This window comes from Acanthochromis polyacanthus, chromosome 21 (assembly GCF_021347895.1).
Source record: "Acanthochromis polyacanthus isolate Apoly-LR-REF ecotype Palm Island chromosome 21, KAUST_Apoly_ChrSc, whole genome shotgun sequence".
Lineage (NCBI taxonomy): Eukaryota > Metazoa > Chordata > Actinopteri > Pomacentridae > Acanthochromis > Acanthochromis polyacanthus.
The window spans coordinates 15982354-16004951 of record NC_067133.1 but is presented as its reverse complement, the minus strand read 5'-3'; the positions used below and the strand labels follow the sequence as shown (position 1 = coordinate 16004951).

General features: G+C 41.6%; 1 protein-coding gene across 3 annotated transcripts in view; it reads right to left on the bottom strand.

The window, feature by feature from the left end:
* LOC110958855 (uncharacterized) overlaps positions 1-22598 on the bottom strand; it is a 46924-nt gene that overhangs the window by 18580 nt on the left and 5746 nt on the right. The window contains exons 2-3 of one of the 3 annotated variants that reach the window (XM_051941334.1): positions 17106-17318; positions 9930-10248 (exon numbers count right to left, since the gene is read on the bottom strand). The gene's annotated coding sequence lies outside the window, so the exon portion shown is untranslated. Of the gene's footprint in view, positions 1-5634; positions 5956-9929; positions 10249-17105; positions 17319-22598 lie in introns of those variants that run through there. The other 2 variants (XM_051941335.1, XM_022205566.2) reach the window with 2 other exon arrangements.

Genomic DNA, 22598 nt, shown 5'->3' with positions numbered 1-22598 from the left:
TGTATATAGCAGTGCGAGTATAACATTTATTATTATCCAGCGCTACTAATGTACAAATAATTCACACTGATGTAGGTCTAGAGACATAATAATGCTTTGATTACTGAGCCAATTTCTGTCTGACAGTATTTTTTTTTCTAAAAAGCTACAGCGAGGAATCCGCAGCTTGATGGTTGTGAGGTAAATGGAAGTGGCACGGGACTGACAGTCAGAAAGACTGTGTGAAAAAAAATGTAGAAGATGCCAAAAAAAAATAAAAAATAGAAAGTGAGAGTGAAAGTGGAGGCAGGCAGAGCAACAGAAGAAAAAGATGGGCAGATGAAATTACACCTGCAGGTCTGTTAGCTTTAGCAGCCAGAGTCTAGCAGTGTGATGTCCCATAACATACCCCAAGGGCCTGTGAGGAATAAAGAGTGAGTAAACCTCACATATCAAAGTTTCCTTTCTCACACACTTCTGTTATTGCTCCTGTGCCTCTCCTTGACAGCCCTGTGATTCATTTCTTCCTGCCTGAAAGACGGGAAATGAATAGAAAGCTTGGATATTGTCAGGCGCTAAATGGGAAAGCGGCTGCTCTGGAGACACAATGCAGGTGCAGGTAAGAATGCCGAGTTCAGTTTAAAATGCCACTCAGTCCCATGACACCGCACACGGCAGCACCTGTCTCACATGGCTCAAGAAAAATGGAGGGACGGTTGATTGGGTGTATAACATTCACACATCAGCGTGGTTTATGTTTGAGGGGCTATTCATCTCTTTGCTGTCAGGCTACAGCATCCTGGTACTTTATTATACACCTGCACCCTGGAATGAGGGGAGCTTTTCCGCATTTGCATTTAATAAAGAAGAACACAGCTGACCTCAGAGTTTAACCTCTTTTGATGAAAAAACAAACAAACTGGCAACTGGTCAAGTCGGAGCATTGCCTGCAAGACAAATCTGGAGCGATACTGAGGAGTGCATGTGGGCTGAGCATATCCACAACACCTCTGATGTTTCCTCAACACCTGCTTAGATGTGCTTACTGCTGAACCAATAGAGCACCACATGTATTTGCTCACATGCTGATACACTCACGCAGCAATTTCTTACAGTGTGAGGGATGGATATCACATGAATGAGGTATAAAGCTGAAATGTACATTACAGCACTGCAAAGTGGGATGAGTTATTTCTGGGGGTCTGGGGTTGCGGACGGTTCATTTCTTCTTACTGACACTGGTAGATGACTTGCCACTGGAAAATCTCCAAGACTTAGATGGGTTTGAAACTCTTCCAGTTGAATCATCAGCACTAAAGTTAAAAATACAGGATTCACAGGACAAGAAAAGCAAAGATAAATACCAGCGAGCATGAAGACGTAAGAGGAGCAGTAAGGGATCTGGATTTTGCCAGCTTGAAGCACCCAGGTGATTAGCTCCTCAAGGTCCCTCAGGATTTACCTGATCTTGTTGATAGCCTGACTCAATCATCCACAATGAATTTCATGTGGGATTCTTATTTATTTATCTGCTATCTACATGCTAGCATGTTCATAATCCCCTACATTACGGGAAACAACAACAACCAATGGACATCCTGAAAACTGCAAGTTTTAGTGGATTAGCCATTTTGACGAAAGTGCTAACGATCCCCTCAACCCTATTTTGCAGGAATACAGCGGCTGCATCTTAGGTTTAGGGTCACCCAAGATGACTGTGATCAGTTTAAAGAAATACAATCAAGCCTGAGGACAATTATCTTCTATAGCAGAATGATAATAGGTCCAGTCAGACCATTCTCTAGTGTTGACAGAGTCTTGGCAATCTCTTCGATTGTGGCATCAAATCATAAAACACCGCTGTGTTTGTTCTGGAGAGCATGGATGACCAACTATTTTGCCATAAACCTGGAGGATTTGCGCTTGAATTTAAGTCACTTTTGGGTTGTAGGTCATGTAGCCCAGTGAAAAGTATTAATAAATATTTGTTCATGCAAAATAAATAGAGAGTTATAAAGTGTATTAAAAAGTGGTTAAATACATATTTTTTTGGTTTGTTAAAATTGTGTGTATAAAAGTTCATGAGAATGTTTAAAATGGTTAAATGTATTTTATTTCATTAAGAAATAAAATACATTCATTATAGAAAGGGAAAGGCTAAATCTTTCTAGAGAAATGTATGTGGTAATGAGTGCATTTTACTTTAGGTTAACTGGTTCACGTGAAGGGCATGCAGTGAGGACATGTGGATGAGACAGGAGACAGCGGAGAGGAGCCTGCAGGAGCGGATCGTCTTAGGAGTTTTCCAAAAGTTTTGCACTAAGGTGTAGTAATATGAGTGTACGCATTATTAGTAATGCAACGGGCTACAGTCAATTTTATGGCATAATATTTAGTTCCCAGCATTCTTAATTTGCTACAACTCTGATTCACTTCTTCTCCAGGCTTAAGAAAACTAAAGTACTCTGAAAGACACTAATGACAATGTTTAAAGAATGCTCTGACATGGTAATTTACTGGGAGAAAACATGAAGACTAACCGCCTGACCGACAAGTTCAAGGTTTCAGATGCGGCTTTAGAATGCAAAGACTCACTGTCAGCCACTCAAGGTTTCTATACTTGAGGATAGTGAGCCGCACTTGAGGTTGTTGAACTTTGTGATGTGTCTGAGTAGGCTGAAGTACTTTGGAGATAATCAGGGTTAACGTACTGTATCAAATTCAAGAAATCACTGCTTCCAAGTAAGAAAGACATATGGATGCATGCCTTGTAAAAATAACAGATTTCATGTGACTGAAATGTCTCCATACATTTTTATTAGGGTGAGCTTTAGGCCACATGGTGGTAGTATGACAATAACAGGCCCTGGCAGGCATGGAACGTCCAGAATCTGAAACAGGGGCAGATCTACAAGTTGTGGTCTCAGACATGGTGGATGATGCCGTTTGTGTTCGCCTGGTTCAGCGCAGTCTGTGACCTTCTCTCCACATGTGTCCTCAATGGGGCCTCGCTCTTTGTTTGTGATGGTATTGGTCCTGCTGGGGCATGCTGCTCAGCATGGCTGTGCCTGAGGTGGAACCCCGCTGGGATCTGGACTCTTCCAGATGTGAGGGAGTGAAAATAATGTTTGCTAGGCTATAAACAACTCCACTTTTCTCTTCCTGTTTGCATTCTATCGTTGGTTGAGTCGTGAAAGATAAAACTTTCTATGCATGTTGCAGTCTTTTGTTTCTTTGCGAAATACGGTGTTTCTAAATATGAGAATTACTGATTATTATATTTTGAAATCTGCCTAAAAACGGGAGAACACACTGCAGTTGTTTTCCATTCAAAAGTTAATAATAAATGCAGAGAACAAATAATATGCATGTTGTGTGATTAATTCACAAAAAACCCAAAACAAAACATTATAATGGTACTGATATTAGCCCACCTAGGAATTTATATAAATTGTGTTTAAAAAATTGTAATTCCTTGCTGTAAAACGTAATGTTTTCCAATGATTTGGAGCAGAATGTTTGGAGTGTCTTGTTCAATAACCATCCTCTCTACCTAATATTGCAAAAATAAAATACAATAAAACAGTCTTTCTTCTATCTGATTTTTAAAATCAATCTACAAGATAACAGTGGACGTTTCTGTTTGTGATTACAGTTTTCATAATACGACTTAATTCAGAAAGACAGTGAAAGACTGTCATCTTTTTTTAAAAAAAAAACTGCAGTACTGTTTAAAAATGTTCCTGTTTAAAGTAAGAAAAAGTTTTAAAAACTTGCAATGTAATCGCAATGAGTAGTAACTAGCACCAGACGTATGACATTAAAAAAAATCTTATATAACTATAAACACTTGAAGCATAACATAAACTAAAGGTTTCCTCCCACTTTGTTTCGCAGAAAGATCGGAGGCGCTGTGCGGAAATCACGAGTTTTTGACAATAATGCAATTATGTGTGTTAAGTAATGAAACTGTAAGATCAGTTTCTTAGAAGGATTGTTAAACGTCTCATGGCTGCGATGAAGACAGAAACTGGAGAAGGAGGAGATGAGTTGACTGCTTTATTGAAATGGGAGATTGCTATGTTGAAAGGGAGCAGCAGTAGTAATTCAGTGGGAAAAAAACCCCCAACAAAAAACGGTCTCTTGTCCCAATTCTGTGTAAGACAATAGACTGAGAGATGGAGACCAGAAGAAGAGCGCATGGGGAATAGATGCAGCAAGCGCGACAAAAGGCTCGTACAATGATGTCGTTCTCAATTAATAACCTCTGTCATCTTTGGGTATCATGGACAAAATTTTACCCCGAACAGAAAGAATAAAGTTGTAAAAAAGCCAGTCAGAGAGATGCACTGGGCTGATTTCAGTGGTGCTCTATTGCTAACTGTGTCACATTTGTTTGTTGAATTTTTCATTCAACGAAGTAGGTATTAATTATAGCATACTCATTTCATTCAAACCACTGTGCGGCACTGTAGAAGTGGGTGCGCATTATTGTTTGCGACGCTGGGGATTACAAGTAAGTCTTGTCTGTGCCAGAGCCTGCTGCTGCAGAGTCAGACCGGCTCTAGATTTAAAAGTCTTCATGCCGGGATGCTGAATTAAACATTGCATGCATGCCATCCTCAATCTGCGCCCCTTCAAACACTCCAAGAGTGTGTAATTAGTCACACAGTGCTGTCTTCTCTTTCGGAGAAGTGACACGCTGAACACACAGGAGGCTAAAGTTGGGATTACCGCATATGGACAAAGTGTCCCACAAAGAGGAAGGACAATTATGACAGCTTAAATCCCACAGCATGTCCCCTTAGACACCATCACTTCTCAAGACGTTTTTTTTCTCTTTTTTTAACAGATCTTTCTTCTGTTTTTTGTCAATCAAGCCACCTGTCAGTTACTGTAAAACACTTGCAAAGAGATGACAGAGCATCCAGTGGAGACGCTGCAAAAAAGAAAAAAAAAACTTATTCTGTTTCAACAAGCATGCATGATAGTGTGGATTCATGACAAGCCTCAGAAGAGGAGAGATCAAGATCTGTGCTTCTGGTGCCACAGAGTCAGAAGAGTTAAGTAGCCCCCTGTAGACAAGCCATATGGCCCAGGAAGACTTTCATGGTTGCGTATATGTGTGGCAGAAAGCACCATGCCAGTCTCTCTGCTGATTTCTCATTATCGAGGAATAAATAGAACAAGACAACAAAACAGTGGCCCTGTTGTGTCATACCCATTCTGACTTCGGTGTGAGACAGATGGTGCAAACTAAATGGCAAGATTTGAATAGTTGGGAAACTGGGCAGCAGCACTAAGCACAACAAACAACAAACTGTGATAAAGAGAGCATTCTATTCTGCCCCTTTTCGCCACATTTTGTGAATAACACCATAATTTTCCTTCTTTGTCACCTGTTTTGCGCTTCATAACCCAGCGTCACTTTGAACAACAACCCGAATGGCTGCACTCGCACTAGCTCTTGCATTATTGCCTGCACAAGCTGAGTGTGTGTTTGTGGCAGTGGCGTGGGAGGCTGTAGGGGAGTCACAGGGAACAGCAGATGCCAGGCCTCTTCCAGGGTGGCTGACGGGCGGGCAGGCAGGCAGGCAAGGCAGACAAGCAACGAATGCAAAAAAAAAAAAGAAAAAGCGAAGGCAGAAAGGCTACCTGTAAATATAGCACAGCAGCTCAGAAGCTTCGGTTTCCATTAAATAGCCATGTATTTCCCAGCTCCTGGCTTTATTGCACCGTTGCTTCGGGAGTGGGAGCCCAGGAGGCTCTTCAACATTATTAGCAGCTCACAGTACATAATCCCACAGCAGATTCTCGTCTATCTTCAGACCAGACTGAGATATATAGAGAGAGATGAGGAGTGAGAACAAGAGGGGGGGTGTTGGTAGTCGGAGAGTAGAAGAGGAAGACGGGAGGGGTGGTGGCAGTTGCCAGCCTTTGTGAGTTCAAGCCATTGATGCAAAGAGGCAGACAGAGAGACATACATTGTAAAGCCTCTGTGTTTCTCATCATGGAGTCAAGCTAATTCAATGACAGACAGCAGATGGTGGCTGGTCTACAGAGGTCCCATGTGCCTCTCTAAGTCATGAGGCCAGACTCGCTGCCAATGCCCTCCTCTGCCATTCCTTCAGAAGAGGGTGAAGCCACCTCATTCGGCCTCCCCGATGTCTCGGCCTGGTTCCACTTCTGTGATGTTGGACGCTCTCAGGTGCTGTTTGCCATCAGAGTGACCAGAGAAGGAGGGGGGGAAAAAAAGACAAAATTAAAAAAAAAAAAAACGGTTCCTGTTCTTTTGGACAATTACTTTAAAAAAAATGCTAACTTTGACTCTCAAGCGTCATCAATCTTCATGTTCACAGAGAGAAAGAGAAAAATAATGGTTTTAATCCGTCAACTTTAAGGGTTGGACAGCAAATGTGGCCTTGCAGACCAAGACAGTTTCTCATTATCATTTAATCAAACACACTACTGAAGGAAATTTGTCGTACCAACATTTCTATTTGGCACGTTTAGGACACGCTTGTGCATCATACATCATGATGCTTGTTTTCTATTCTGGTGACTACTAGGAAGTGCATTGGCTATTTGGTAATTAACAAACAAAGGAACAATTATGTGAACAAACAGCTCTCTGAAACCAGGAGGTGCCTCATATCTCAAGAGGCAGCAATCTAACTCACCACAAGCAGATAATTGGAAGATTAAACGATAAAGATCAAAATAAACTGTTGTGAGATATGCTCTCTCCTCCAGTGAAAATCTTGAACAAAAGCCTTATAGTAAACAAACTGTCTCATCAGCATCAGCTTTATAGCTAAAGAATCTGAAGGAGGTTAGGGGGTTTTCAGCCATTTGTGTCCCACTTGGATTTCTTAAGGGATCAGACGCATCAAAAACAAGTGTGCTTTGTGTAGTTTATTCTTCTTCAGATTTTTGTAGCCTCTTAAGGCTGACAACACGAAGCTATCTGACGCTGCGTGAATGCTACCAAAACAGTATAGACTCTCCAGGAGCGACAATATTGAAACCTCTGATACGTAGAGAAATTACAGAAACTGGACCAAAAGAAGGAGAACAAAAAAGATATCAAACTGGAATTCAATGCTGCTGCAATGTCACGTGAGTAAGTTCTTCAAATAGACATGAGGACGCTCTGTGCACACACCGGCTCATCACACACTGCTGTTGACTTCCAGTGTTGGAAGGTGAAGATGCAATCACAATATCCTTCAGTGAAATGTCTCATTAACAGTGTTAACGTATGTGCTATTCATGACTTGTGTCACTAGCCTGTTATTAGATAATGACACGATTAGGAGACTTGAGGCACAGGATGCTGGAGGAGAAGCGCCGCATCACAGCATCCCTCAAATCACACGCTTTTCCGATGTCTGACATGCAGAGAAATTTGTTGCTGTGGCACACACACACAAAAAGGAAACAAAAAATGAAACACCTTATCATCCTGAAATGACTGTCTGTGCACTCTGTGATTACAGGCCCATTGATGGCACAAATAAACAGTGTCACGCCATCAAAGCGGCCCACTCGACTGACTATTGGGCTATTTGTTCTCCTCCTTTTAGTTTGTGATGTACAATCTGTAATTTTGCCCACATGGATTTGTACTTTTGTTCTCCTTATCCTTTGAAAATTAAAGAGATCTGAGTTTAGGCTTGCAGCCAGATATTCGTAGAAGTAATGTAGTGTGAAAAGAACTGGGGTCTGTGTTATTTAATCACCACTTTTCTTCAAAATTGTGGTGCACAGTTGCAGTTCTTTCTGATATTATCTGTATTAAACAAAAAGGGAAAGAAGACAATACAATAAAAAATAAAAAATTCTGCACTGGTGTTTATCCAATGATGTTATATCGCACTAATAAGCAAACAAGAAAATTGAAATGCTCTGCAAAAATATTACACCATTACCAAGATTTTTGTAGTGAAACACTAAATATTAATCTCTCTTCATGTGTAAATGCACAGTTGATGGGCAATTTTGAAAAAATAAGGTAATTGCGGTTTGTGCAAAAGTTTAGGAGCCACCCCTTGAAAACTCGTTCAGTAGTAAAGAATGTTTCTAATCTTGTTTTATGAATTTTCACCCACTCTTCCTTGCAGATTATTTGAAACTCTGAAATATTTTTGGCTGTCGTGTATGCGCAGCATGTTTAGGATCTTCCCACGCACATTTTCAGTGAGGTTCAAGTCAGGAGACTGTGAGGACCAGTGCAAAAGATTCAGCTTCTTCAAGTTGTTCATGGTGGATTTTGAGGTGCATTTTGGATCATTGTCCTGTTGTAGAAACCCGTCACTTTTCACCGTCATTTTCCCTACTGGCTGCATGACAGGTCTCAAGAATTTCAGTGAAATCTCCCATCACAGGTAAGGCTGTGCCCAGCGCACAACTGTGTCAACTGAAGGAGAATGCAGCAAATGAGACGCTGTGGTGCAGCAGCTATAAGATGTGACACACCAGTGGACCTCTAAGGCACGAAGGAATACGCTAAACCGGGCATTTGGATACAGTATTATACTTAGCAATAGTAAAATCCTTGTTAACTTGGGCTTTTTCTCATAGGCATTGTTACATAGATATAATAATGCCTATGAGAGAACGAGCTATCTTTGAACATTTCAGATATTGGATATCGGTGCTGGAAGGATACAGGCATACATTTGCTTCTTTCTCATATCTTCAGTCAGTTTCCTGTATTGAATAGGATATGGAAATAAATATTGAATGTACAGGGTTTGAAAAATGTATTAGGCTTAACATTTGTCAATAGCTGGAAAGGGCTAATGGCAATTCTTGACTGGCCTTAGAAATCCTAATAAGTCAATCCAGTTAATGAAGTTCTCAAACTTTACCAATGGAAAAGAGCCACATCTCGCAGTTTTTCAATTCAACAGCAATGACGCATATCACGCCATTCATTTTTTAAGCAGTTCTAAAGCACGAAAGTTATGTCAGTGCACTTTGAATAAATGACATCAGTGGTCTTCTCCCAGAAAAAGAGCATTGGACCTGCTGTATGTACATGTCATTGTCACATGTGTTTTGCCTCCCAACTTCCCTGTGGCAAAACCCCTGGCTGCCTTTCACTGGCAGCTCAGCAACTCCGTTTGGCACGATCACTATCGCCACTCACCACTTAGCATCGACCCAGTAGCAGAACTGCAGCATTTCACATCTTGCTCACTTCTCCACCCCTCCACTCAGCGACCCACCCTGCCCCCGCCCTCTACACTAACTTTACACACCGGCTCACTTACTGTCGTCCTGCTCTCTGTAGCCTCTCTGCTGCCTCTGTGTGACATTTGACATTTAGACAAGGGAAGAGGGACACCAATCCAAACTCTGACCTTTCCCCTCCTACTCTCACTCTGGCATCACTGACACACTGGCAGCCAAGTTCAGCGACAAAGAATTTCCCAAAGTTAAAAGTGAAAATAAAATTTAACATATTGTATTTATTTGACTTGTGTTTTGAGTTTGTTTGAGCTGACTTCCTCTATTCAGTGATCTTTACTGGATAATGTGTCTAAACACTATACCTAACTGCCTCACTTAATTCAGGTAGCTGCTGCAGCTGCAGTAAAGGTTAATGAATGCTCAGTGAATGCCACATGCCACGGGTCGCTCTGGGGCATTATGTATTCAGCTTATTCACGGGTTGGCCCAACGACGAACTACTGTACATTTTCTGTCCACAGCACAGCAAGTAGAAATTTCCTCTTGAGACGGAATAAATACCTCATTATACCCTAACTGCATGTGAAGGACAAGCACTTTAAGTGCTGCTATATTATGAAGATAACTTTACTGCCAGAGCAGTTAAAGGACAGCTAACAATCAGGCAGGCTGCTGTTAGACAACAGGTTTCTACTAATTTCAGTTATAAAGGGGCTCAAGAGTTCCGAAGTGCTTGTCAAGATGAGGCTTACCTGACATGTCAAAGCAAGAGCCATCCAACAATCACCTTGTCATCGCTGTGATCTCCCTTTCATTCCCTCCAGCAGCAGCAGTGGCAGCACAGTAGGGTGCTAGTGACACATATGGCCAATTATAGGTAGAAGTAGAGAAGATGTGAGCTGAAAGCTTGTTCACACGTGGCGGGTGTCCAGACGGCCATGGGCTACATGGTGGAGGGCCGTGGGAGAGAAAAACTCATCAATAGCTGGCCTCTCCTCTCCTCTCCTCTCCTTCTCCTCCCCTCTAATCTCCTCTCCTCTTCTTTCCTCTCCTCTCCATTCATCGGCAGATCTGTGGCAAATCAAAGACTACTTTTTAGCTGATCAATACTGCCCCTTAACTCCCCTTTATTACTCCGCAGCCAGAATAAGGGGTAGAGAGGGAGATGCAATATTCAGTTCATAAATCATGCAGTAAAAAAATGTCAGGAGGGTAATTGTGGTTTTCTAACACCCTTTAAAGGAAGGCAGATTTTATTAGTGGGTTAATGCTGCTGGGCGACCCTCATTCCTTCTCATTATGGGCTCACGGAGGCATCTACAAATCTTAACCGTTACAACACTTCTCAGCGGACCCTGTCCTCGTTTCTCAAATAGACCTGCGGATACACAAACAAAGTGAGTGACACTAAACATGATTTACTCCCACGTGAACACCATGTTTATTTGTAATACTTGGCAAGATTGTCGTGGTCAGACTGATTGTCTGGGTTGTCTTTATTCTTTATCAGTGACGTGTTTTGTGCATTGCTCTCATCATGGCCAGTTTCCTGAATTTAAAAAAATAAATACTCCTTTTCATGTACAAATAAATAGCACAAGTAAGTGGAATGATTGCCTAGTTACGGTGCAACCGAGAACGGATTTCTGTAGGTCTTTCTCCCCTCTCTCCAATGAATTTCAATTGACCAATAATTTCCCACCATATCCCCAAGTTACAGCGTTTTTGTCACATCTTTTAGTGATTAAATGGATCGATTTCTGTTCTCTGTGGGTGATTAATCCCACAGGGTTAGAGAGATTACAGAGAGGGAGCCACAGTGAAGCTTTCTTAATGGATTCACACAGAGAGCCTTCCATTCATAGGGCTAATGATATTGGATTAGGGAGCTGGAGCTTCAGAGAGGAATGCTCACAAGAGTTAAAAAGCTAGCAGGGAAAAAAAAGAAATGAGGTTGTATGATGAGAAAAATCTGGGGGCAAAGGATCACATGCACAGAGTGACCTTGAACCATGAGCTGTCCAAGTGACCCTCCCCGCTGTTACTGACTGGAGCTGGAAAACTTAACACCTGCTTGGCTGGTGGGGGATTCATATCTCACCTCCTATCTCATGCGATATTCTTTCAGCGAGGTCTCACATATGATTGATCATAGTCATTATTAGTCAGTGGGATGGATAAGGAGCGCAAGGGCTCATTGCAGTGAGTCACTGCAGCCACTACAGTCATTAGGGTGTCCAACATCGCCCAGCTGCTTGCAGCTGGAGGGAGATGGAGTGAACCAGGCGCTGCTCGGGCAGTGAGGGCGCTCAGATGTTGGTGACGGTGGGTGGGGCTGGAAAAATCATATCTCTCCTCCACAGCTGGGCATGGAAGCCGGAAGGGAAGCCGTGACTCTCGTGGTCCACAGGACTGGAACTCTCCCACAGCCTGGCGATCTGTGTCACACCCCACAGGGCCAAACCTCCTCTAAAGCTCTGTCAGATCCCGACAGGAAACAGCGCCTGCCCAGTCCAGGAGAGGGGGTTAAAACGGGAAGCCGGAGGTGAATGAACTAGAACGGGAGGTGGAGGAAGGAAAGCGTATCGTTGGGTTTGAAAACACACGTATGACCCATGAGGGGGATCAGAGGCCCCAATCACAGCTGGAGGTCATCCGTGTCACTGGGAGGGAATAAGAGGCAAAGCTGGCTGAAGCTGGTGACTCCAGGTCAACGCACAACATATAGCTCCATTACATGTGGAGTGTATAGACTTAACTAGAGAATGTAGCAGATTACAGAGCAGAAAGCACAATCTTCAATCTTCTTCTGGCCTCTCATTGGACATCTGAGTCATAAAATGGCATGTGTGTCTGTAAACAGTATTTGGAGTGTTTTTTATAGAAAAAAATTCCACTAATTTTTGACCACACGTTGTGACTGAACAGCAGCTGCTTTCACATCTGGATAGGTGCAACTCCACACTGAACGACAGATGAAAGGAAGCTGTTTTTCCCTTCGAATTAAGGCACTCATTTTTGTGCACAACAGAGAACAAATACAATCTTTTTGATATCTAGATGAAAGAAATGCATTTACTTTGGCGCATGTTTGGAGTCTGTCATACCACTGTACAGTCAAACGAGTAGTGACAGGTCATGAGGGGGCAACGAAGAAGCAAACAGCACCCTGAGGTCTCGTGTCTCATCCGAGAGCAAAGGGCAGTCGCTGTCAGGAAACTGTGAAGCAACTAAAAAAACAAGCAAGTGACTGGGTGCCCCGAGCAAGCCGTCACATACTGTCCCCGACCCACCCTGTCTGCTGCAGCCTGGCCAGGATACCCCCACTATCACTGACTCTACACACATACAAATAACTGTAACACTACACATGCTCATTTTCTAATGGGATTTCCTATTAATAGCACAACTGTAAAGCATTTAATGTGAACTTTTACAGCTTATGCACGTCAGAGATTCAATACATATCATGTGGAGTTCAGTATTATTGAATGTGGGGGGAAGAAAGTGATCTTTTGTGGCAAGTGTGTCAAATCTGATCAACCGCCTTAATTGATTTAACGCGAGTTGGAGTCAGCTGGGGTTGAAATATAACCACAAGTTTGAAAATAGAAAAAAATCTGCGGGTATGGATGTGGAAAGAAGTGCAACCTTTGTAGTCCGCTGGTCATCTATGTCTGAACCTAGCAGCTCCAGACTGCACTGGGACCAATTCCTGCTTCTTGTGCACAGGCTGAGAAGTGGTCATGCACGCCCACACAGCTGTGGTCATACTACAATCACAGTCTGCAATTTGCCCCTCATGTCATACACAGAAAAACAAGAGGACAGATTATGCAGTAGTAACATATCAATATGATTATTTCTGAGGTTTGCCCGGCACAGTGGGTGGACATAGTACCTGAAGAAATTCCTACTTCCTATTATGTTTGTGTTCCATCAATAAAAAGTACGTACAAATCAAAAATCCTCAAAGGTTTGGCAATTAATCATTTAATTACAACTCTTTTAATGGCAAATTATAAAGGTGTGAATGACGGACAATCACTATTATATTATTTTAAGTGCCATTTCTTTGGTGTTTTTGCTTTTGCTCATAGTACAGACAGTCTTCGCAGTCACAAATTTCGGGCTATATGCAGAACTGTGCAGACCTTTGTGGATTTGGATAGATGACAAAATTTACACACCCTCATAAGAAAGCATGAATTAAGCTTAAGTCTCTACTAGCAAAACACGACCAGATGTACTTCTAAACTATTGAGTATATATATGCACAAAATAGCTATATTTAGCTATTGGCTAAACAATCAAAGCGCATGCACACAAAAAGAGTTCACTGCTCAAAAATTGAAATGTTTCTGAATCCTGACTGGTGCACAAAAGCATGTGACACATCTTTCCCTATCAGTATCCTGTTCACTTCAAACCAGGAGAGCCCAGGAGATAAAACTACAGAAATTTTTAATGAGAAACGATCAAAACTCATTACATTCTGAAAGAGAAAAAAGTGTGCTCATGTAGAAACTCATAAGAAGAAGGCATTTAACAAAATACATTTTTTCAGGCTTTTAAAGTTCAGATAAATAATCTGATAGTTACTGTTTTGTCAAACTGTCAAAAGTTTGCTCAGTGAAGTAAGCAGGTAAAACGTGGTGCCAAAAAAGCATGCAAAAAAAAAAAAAAAAAGGAATCATGTCAAAGCCAAACACATAATAATTGTCTATATTGCATGGTGTTGCCGTTTTAGTTACTGCTAAACTTAATGGAATTTCAAAGCTTCTCCTTATTTATTTAAAATGAATGACTGAATATTACAGCAAAAAAGCACACAAAAATAAAATAATCACTTAGAAATTGTCAAAAAAAAAACTAGCCAAACCCCATGACGCACAACCACTTAGAGAATTCAAAAAGGTATTTTTTGCAAAGCTTTTATGACTCATAAAAGTTACATATCTGGGTTAGTCGTGTGCTTGTGCGCTCACCCTGGGTGATTTTTTTTTGGAATCCAGTCCAAGGTTAGTTTTGTGTCAAACACTTCTGACGTCAGACAGTTGCAGTTACGGGGGCTAATTATGGACCGGCGCAGGGGGATTTCTGCCTCCAGTGATAGCTGCTCACATGGAGGGGTTAGTTGTGCTGCTGACTCTTTCAAAAACTGTCTGTCTGAGTGAAGCGCTCGTATATGCTGTTTATATATATATATATATGTACACACACCCTCCACACACACAAACCAAACGTAGCCTATATTTTTTTGCAGTGCAGAAAAGTCTCCAGGTAGAGAGGCGAGAGTTTTCCCTCAGTGCAGAAGCCATTAGTCAGAATGGAGGTGATTTATGGGTTGTCTCCTTGCAGAATTTAAATTAACTGCCGTGCTGTATGGAGGTAGGAGGGAGGGTACCACTGCTTTTTGGGTTGCTCCCCTTTGCACTCCACCTCTCACTCTCTCTCTTTCCCTGTCTTGCTTCCTCTCTCTTTCTCATGGGAGAAATTTGGATCGTTTTTTTGTCCAGGTGTGTTGTCAGGTGGTCAGCTCACTCATAGATCTCGGAAGATTTCACTGCTCAGCCGCTTGAAAACATTTTTTCTTTCCAATAAGCAGAATCATAAAAAAGAAACACACAAGGTCAAGGTCAGCAGTTACTGCTGAGAAAGTGCTATGTCTTATGCACAAGCTCCTAATACATCTGTGAAAGGCTGCAGTAGAGCTTCTTAAGAACACAATATATGTAAATATGTTGCATACTCTGTGTTTCCCTCACTTATGTTTTCAATGATTAATAATAAATGTAAGCCCAAATGTGTATGTACAGCATTACTAATCATGGGTTTCTCATTATTTCAGGATGTGCTCACCCTGCTCCCAGATCCATATTAATGATTTTCATATTAATGATGTTTTGTACTGTACTCTTTCCCCCCTGATGGCTGCATGATATATAACTAAGCTGGGTGACAGGGGAGCTTAAGGGACAGAAACTTCATCAGAATTCATCAGAAATTCCCTCCACATTGCACATGATTCATCGAGAAGACTTCATATACATAAATACATACTTATTGCATAATACTTAATGCTGTGCGGATGTTCTGTGCCATGAGGGCGGTGAAAGTGGCTTGATGGAGTCAGAGGTTGGAGGTCAGGGGCTCACGGGTGACTGGCAGAGTGACGGGAGGGTGAAGATGTGGAATAAAGGGTTTAAGGAGGGAGGATGGCTCTCTATGTGATCCCACTGTAATGAACCAAGATAGTCTTACACACAGTTTACTTTAAGGTTATTTCCTAGGTAGATACAGATACAGTCCACGTTTGTTTCTGCTGCATTAGTCCCACTTCGCTGATGAAGAGATGCACCTCCTGCAGCTTTATTGTTTACATCCCCAAAACACACACATACTGCACCTACACACACCTCCTGATTCTCTCCTGCAGGCTCAATGCGCTCGCAGTGAAATATGGGGCGATTTCATTATGCATCTGTTTCCGGAAACAAGCCTTGACCTTTAGTGTACTTGTGCAATATTGTCTGAGCCGAGCTAAAAGAGGGACGCAATTATTAGCTTATAACTTGATTTTAATATTAATATCACTGCAAGGCAATGCATTCATCACTTTGCATAATTTAAAATAATTTCAGGTTCACGTCGCTTTGCCTCAAGTTATTTAATGCTGAGGTAAGAAAGGAAGACAAAACAAAGCATATCAAAAAATCAGTAGGAACATACAGTAAACAACCTGGACTTGGACCTGGAACTGTGCTAAAATTGGCTTCCACACAGTTGGATGAAAAGATTAATGCTACTTACACGTCTAAGTATGAAGTTACAACCAACAGCTGGCTAACCTGGTTCTGTACAAATATCGGAGACGGGGGAAACGGCTAGCTCTTTCCCACACTAAACACAAAAAACAGCTGCCAGCTTCTCAATTCTCAGTAATTAAGATGCATCTTCTGTGGTACAAAAACTGCAAGACAAACATTACAGCTCTATTTATTTATTTGTGTGGGTTCATGCACAGTACTGCAATGTTTTCTATTTTATTTTTTTAACCTTGGATTAGTAGCTTTTTTCCGACTCCTGACCAAGCCATAGTTCAGAAAATAACCTCTTGTAAAATGGTGCAGACTGTTTTGGTACACAATAAAAGAACCAGATATATGTTAACTACAACACCGGGCAGTGTTACAGTAATGTCAAAGTGTGAAAGGTGATTAGACATCATCAAAAGTGAAGACATTTGCCTTTTTGACATCTTGATTGTCACTGGTTTGCTATATTTAACTTTGTTTGCAGATGGTCAGTACATGAATGTCTGAGTTTTGGAGAGCTGTGTGCACCCCCTGAGGCTAAAGTTGCTGCTGGACTGTCAGTAAATCCCTTCAAAATGTGGGACTGTCTGCTTCTTACATCACAACGTCTTGTTTTCTACTTCTAAACACTGAAGATGTGACATGTGGAGGCTTTGTGGTTGCTTAAATGCACTGTTAATTGACGCAGCAACAAGGTCAAAATACCACAATGCTTTACTTTTGCTGCTGAGCAAAGTAACCTTAAATGTAGAGCAAGTAGATGCACTATCGTAGAGAGCCTCACTAGTCGTTTCCCCTCAAAAGCTTCATATTCAGTGTGCATTAATCATCACCTCTAAATCTCACTGACAGATGAGCATGAGAGCTTGTTTCCCAAAATGTGCAACTATCTCTTTCAAACTTATGACTTTCTAAGTGTCTAGATCATAGCTTCAAGTGCAGCATTTTCACCGGTGCACTGAAAAATAACTAAACCTTCAGCATTTAAAGCATCTTCTGGTTGTGTTTTTCCTGCACACGCCCACTAAATCACAAGATAATAAATGCATAGAACACAGGAGATATAACACCTCAATCTTAACACTTTTTATCTCCTTCCTATCATCTTACTTGTGGGGAATTTGTCCATCCCAGTCCACAGACGCTTGATCGTCTTTCTTCGGAACAGAATATTCCTTTGTGGGTTTTTTTCCCTTTCTGCTGCAGCCCTGCCATGCTGGGAGCAAGACCAGACCACAGGGACTCTTTGCTGGACTCCAGCTGAGGATTTGACAGACTCTTGTCTTCACTGCCTGGATGAAGGAAACCACCCTGGGACATCCCCTGGGTCGGACAAGAAGAAAGAAAACAAACAGAGAGAGAGAGAAATACACAAAACGAATGTCATTTATCTCTAACATTTTCAGCACGTTAACAAGTTTTCAGAGCTGATCAGGAATCGAAATGAAATGTTGAGTTAAAAAAAAAACACATACTCACAGATTTAATTTACATTCTCAGGGTTAAATTAACAATCACTTGTGAGTCTCTGTATTTGTCGCATTTTACACAAGATTTACTTAGACAACTAAAATCAAAACACGAGTAATGCCTGACAGATGTTACTACCTGACAGATTTCAGACCACCCATTGGTTAACACATGACCCTCACTCATCACTTGTCAACAGACACCCCACGCACAAAGACGCACATAAACTTTGAATTTCATGACCTTGTAGCAGTAGGATGGATTTAGTCAGAGAAGGACTATCGATTCAAGGCTACTCTGTTCCACCGTTTACACAGAAACAAAATGGATCACTGAAAAACCTGAAAGTAAAAGAAATAAAAATATATTCTGAAATTCTCATTTTTCCTATGAAATATCTGTTTATTTATACTCCATACTTTCCTGTGTTTGTCCACTTAAATGCTGAATAGAATCCTTAACAGGCTGAATGCAGTCCTTGTGTAGAAATAAGTGCACTAGAAATGCACTGTGCAATACTTTTTCAGATGTTTAATTGCTTTTTGAAGTAACATGGAGTTCCTACCAGTACTGCACTGCCAATGAAAAATGGTGAAAAGCGCAGTCGTACACTACAGTGATCGACTAATTCATTGTTTTGTTTATAAAACATGAGACCAATAATTAAAAGCTTCAAAACACTGGATTCACCATAAGGAAGACAAGGAAAATCTACAAGTTCTGAAGTTTCACAACATGGAACCATCAAATTTTGTAGTATTTTGGATTGGAAAACGACTTAAGTAACAACAAAAATGGTCATTGGAAGTAGTAAATTATCTGTTATAGTAATTATTGCTGCTCTTCTGTATAGTTCAAAACTCAAACACTGTAAATCCACTGCATTCTAAGAATATAAAATGGGGATCTTTCTTGTAAGGCAGGATTCAAATCAGATGCAAGTGGCAGCAGAAAGCAGCGAGGAGAGTGATGTGAAGTGTTTAGCGAGGGGATGAGTTCTCAGTTCATGCTGTGAGTGACGCTGCAGTCCTGGCCGAGGTGGAAAGGTCATCCCATCATTTGGGAGCCTGGAGGGAGAGGAGTCAAGACGGAGTGAAAGCATAACCAGCTCGCTGCAGGCAAGGCAGACTGAGGGAACGTATACATGAATCATACACACTCACACATAACACACCACATTACCACATTACCACATTCATTATGATACCTGGATATAATGGTCAGCCCTTCAGCAGTGCCAGTCAAAGAGCAACTCTACAAATTCTCACTTCTCTTCATTGTATACGGACTGGAGGACCAAGAGTTAAACAACAGTTTACCTGGAGCCCTGCTGCTCAGTCAAGGACAAACTGGAATTACCACCTCGCGGTTTTATGCCTCCACCGACGAGTCGCAGTTTACATCCATGTCCGTCCAGGCTCATATAATACATGAAGTGAAGACACATCTTCAAGCTGGCAGCACAGCAGATCTACACAATCAACACAGTTTAGAGTTGGGCACTTAAGACTAGTGTCACCAATTCAGTATCCAGCCAAATGTGAAACATGGTTACAATCTCCCCTTGAGCTCTGAATAATGGCTGAAAAGTGATTTTACAGAACATTATGGTGTCACAGTGAGGCTGATCTTTGACATTTTGTATATAAAATGACATTTGCTTGAAATTTTGCCATAATTTGGACATGAATTCTCAGTTTTACGGACAAATTTGTTTTGTAAAGTTAGTGACAGTTGACCACCAAAACTGAAATCAGCTGCTTCTTGTGGCAAATTTCAAGAAATTTCCACAAGGCATTCCAAAGATATTGCATTCACGCGAATGGAAGGGTCAGACATAGATAGATAGATACTTTACTCATCCCCTTATGGAAATTCAAGGTATCCGGTAGCTCAAACATGCTGCACTGAAATTAGAGAAGGAAACAATGTACAGAAGAACATGCAAGTAATGTGCAAATTTTGTTGGCCGAAGAAATCGAAATCGAAATCAGTGTCATAAATGCTGGTAAAAAGGTGCAAAAATTGTTGGTATTTACAATAAAATAAACTAGTAGAAAAGTAATAAAAGGTACAACGTATAAATAGAAACCTATAATACGTACAGGATGGGTGCAGAACATGGGTCTTGGTTTTTGTACGGGTGCATGGATGGAAAACCAAACAGAGACAAAAGACGAAGACATGTTCTTGGTGCCAAACTTCAGCTGCACTGTACCTCTTCACTAAATTGTCTGTACAGTATCTTACTCTTGGCTGATGTGCATGCCTGTGCATTCAACTACTAAACATTAAATACTTCAGATTCTTGCATAGAGAGCATGCGACTGTAATGAGCTAAGTGCAGTGAAGAGTGCATGCAATAAGGCTGATTCGACTGCCCATGTGACATAACATGCAAAGCGGTTACAACATGTCATAATCGCTTTGGTAGCAGGATTTCCCGTGCAAACACGAACCCCCAAACACAAAGAAGCACCAGACTGACTCGCCTTTTAGTGGATGAGCTCTGATTTGCAAAGTCAGAGTTATTACGTCTTGTAAAAATGCAATGCTGTCACATGCTTTGGTGAACAGAGCAGACGTCAGGCTTGATAGAACCATTGCTGCTGTAGTGAGGAGGAACACGTGGCCTGAGGGTATTTTGTGAGTGTGTGTGTGTGTGTGTTGCTCTGTTTCCTCTGGAGTCATGTCCTTCACTGTTTCTGCATTCACCTGGATATTCTGTGCATTATAGCGTGCGTCAGCAAGAAATCACTGAGGCAGAGAAGGCATAAAGCAAATACATATTAATTTTCTCAGCACATATATAAAACAACTCCTCCCCAGACTCAGAGATTACCCTCCTTCTCCCTCCTCGCTCTGTCATGAACAAAACAACGCACACTTTTTCCACAGACACTTTGCAGAAGCCGTGGGCAATTCCCCCCCGAACGCAGCCTTTTTCCTTTCCCATTTTCTTTTAAATGCACAAATGCGCCATCTCCCCTTCACTCTCCACCTTCAATTTTGACTTCCTTTGCCTTGTCTTCTATATTTTGAAGCCACCTCTCCCTCCCCAACCTCCTTCTCCAAACCACCGCGGGTGCCAAGCAGTCACAGCAGTGGCTTGATCCTGGCACTTATGAAAGGGGCTCTTTGATAAGCCTCGGCCAAGAGCAACACAAGGGAAGCAATCAGAAACACAAACTCAACGAGAGATGAGGCATCTACTGTGTTTGCTTGTGTGTTTTTGATGTTGTTTTGTTTCTTTGACCTGTTAAACTTTCCTCCTGAAAAAAAAAAAATCAAATCCTTGAAAGTCTTTTTTTTTTTTTTTACTCTTCCATGTTATGTGGTTTTCCCTTGTGCACTTCTGAGACTCTTGGAAACACATTTGTTCTGCCTCCCCATCTCTTTGTAACCGGGGAGAACAACAAAGTGATTAAAAGCTTTTGAGGTGTGTTTGAATGTGGCTGATGTCTGGACACAGTGCTACTGAGGTTGCGGTTTCCTGTTCTTGCTATGTCCTCGCATCTGCTCACTTATTGGATTTCATAAGCTTACCCGCGCTCAGCTCAGTTTGATCAGCTGTACTGTGCAAAACCTGTCTGAGCTTTCCTTTAATGACAACATCCTGAAAAAGAAACACTCGGTACATTCAAGGAGAATCCTATTCTTGTAGTAGCGCCATCACTGCTCTTGTTTACGGTGACATAATTAATTTAAACAAAGCTGCTTCTGTGTCATTCAGCAACTTTTCTAATTATTGCATCCTTATGGAATATTTTTTGCAGGATATGCGGGTTCTTCAGCTTCAACATATCTTAATTTATATTTGGATTTTACTGTATGGCAAGTACTCAAAGACTCAATATAGCACAACTCAACTTAAATGCTGACAATATGTCAATATTGTGTTCAAAGCTTGTTCATACTGCCCTCAAGTGGCCAAAAAGTCAGCAGCTATTGCCTTTTAAGATGCAGATCAGTGGCAAATTAAAAGAAAAACAAGCACAAGGTGTCTGAGTGAGGTGCTGGTGCCATTATGTGCCACCGGATTAGCTTAAATGTATCGTGGCATTGATTGTACAAGTCTCCAGTGGAAAATTCCTCCAAAATATATCCCCACAGTTGCATTAAAATGTTGTCACTGTAAAGGCCACAAGGTATGATTCATATCATTTTCATGGATGGGGACATTGTCATTCTAGAAGATTAAAGCTGCTGTCCGGAGTTTCCGTTTGTTTTCAATTTATGTATCATTTTTTAACAAAGCTTAAATGTGTTAGTCTAGTTCGATACTATAATATAAAGTTAGTATAACACGATATGAAAATTTATTCCTGAGCTCCGCCTTCCTCTCATAGACCCCCATGTTATTCCAAAAAGCGCCAGTCGCTGCCGGCCAATCAAGTTCGAGCTTCAGCTTTGTCATGCTGTCAATCAACGGTTACGCGCACAGCAAGCAAGCCCATGCAGAGGTGGGCGAGCTACGCACTACGCAACCGCGCGCACATTTGTTTTGCTTGGGGAGGAGAGAGCATCAGGGATCAGCAACTTCCAGAAAAGTTACCAATCCCACGGCTTCTCAGGCCAAGAGACTGCAGGACGTTTTTTGGCTCGGGGTGCTCGCGTCGCTCCCCGACCACAGCCTCCATAGCCCGCCTGACGGCTTCGTTTAGATGCCCAACCTCTGGAGGAAGATGTTGGGGCGTCTGGGACATACTCTTCGTCAGAGGAGTCATGCAATTCTGAACTCTAGATAGAAATAAATAAACAATGTAACACATATACACGCGTAAATACACTAAGTTTGATAAACGATGTCATCGAGAGGGATACACGAGTGTAATCACATATTGAAACTTTACTCGTTCGTCCTAGCAGATTCATGTTATTTTGGTATTAGGACAAGTTAGACTCAATACAGAATTCTAACGTAATTCCTTTATTATTTACTAAATGTACTAAATGTAGAAGAGTGGAAAACAGCAAAACAGGCGAGATGCTGCAGCACTCCGGGCACTCCTGTCATGTACTGCGCGCGTGCACAAATAAAGGGGCGAAATCAGAGGGAGGGAGGGTGGGACCACCAGTGTTTTGGGAGACGCTGCGATTCAAACTCCGGACAGCAGCTTTAAGTAAGTAATT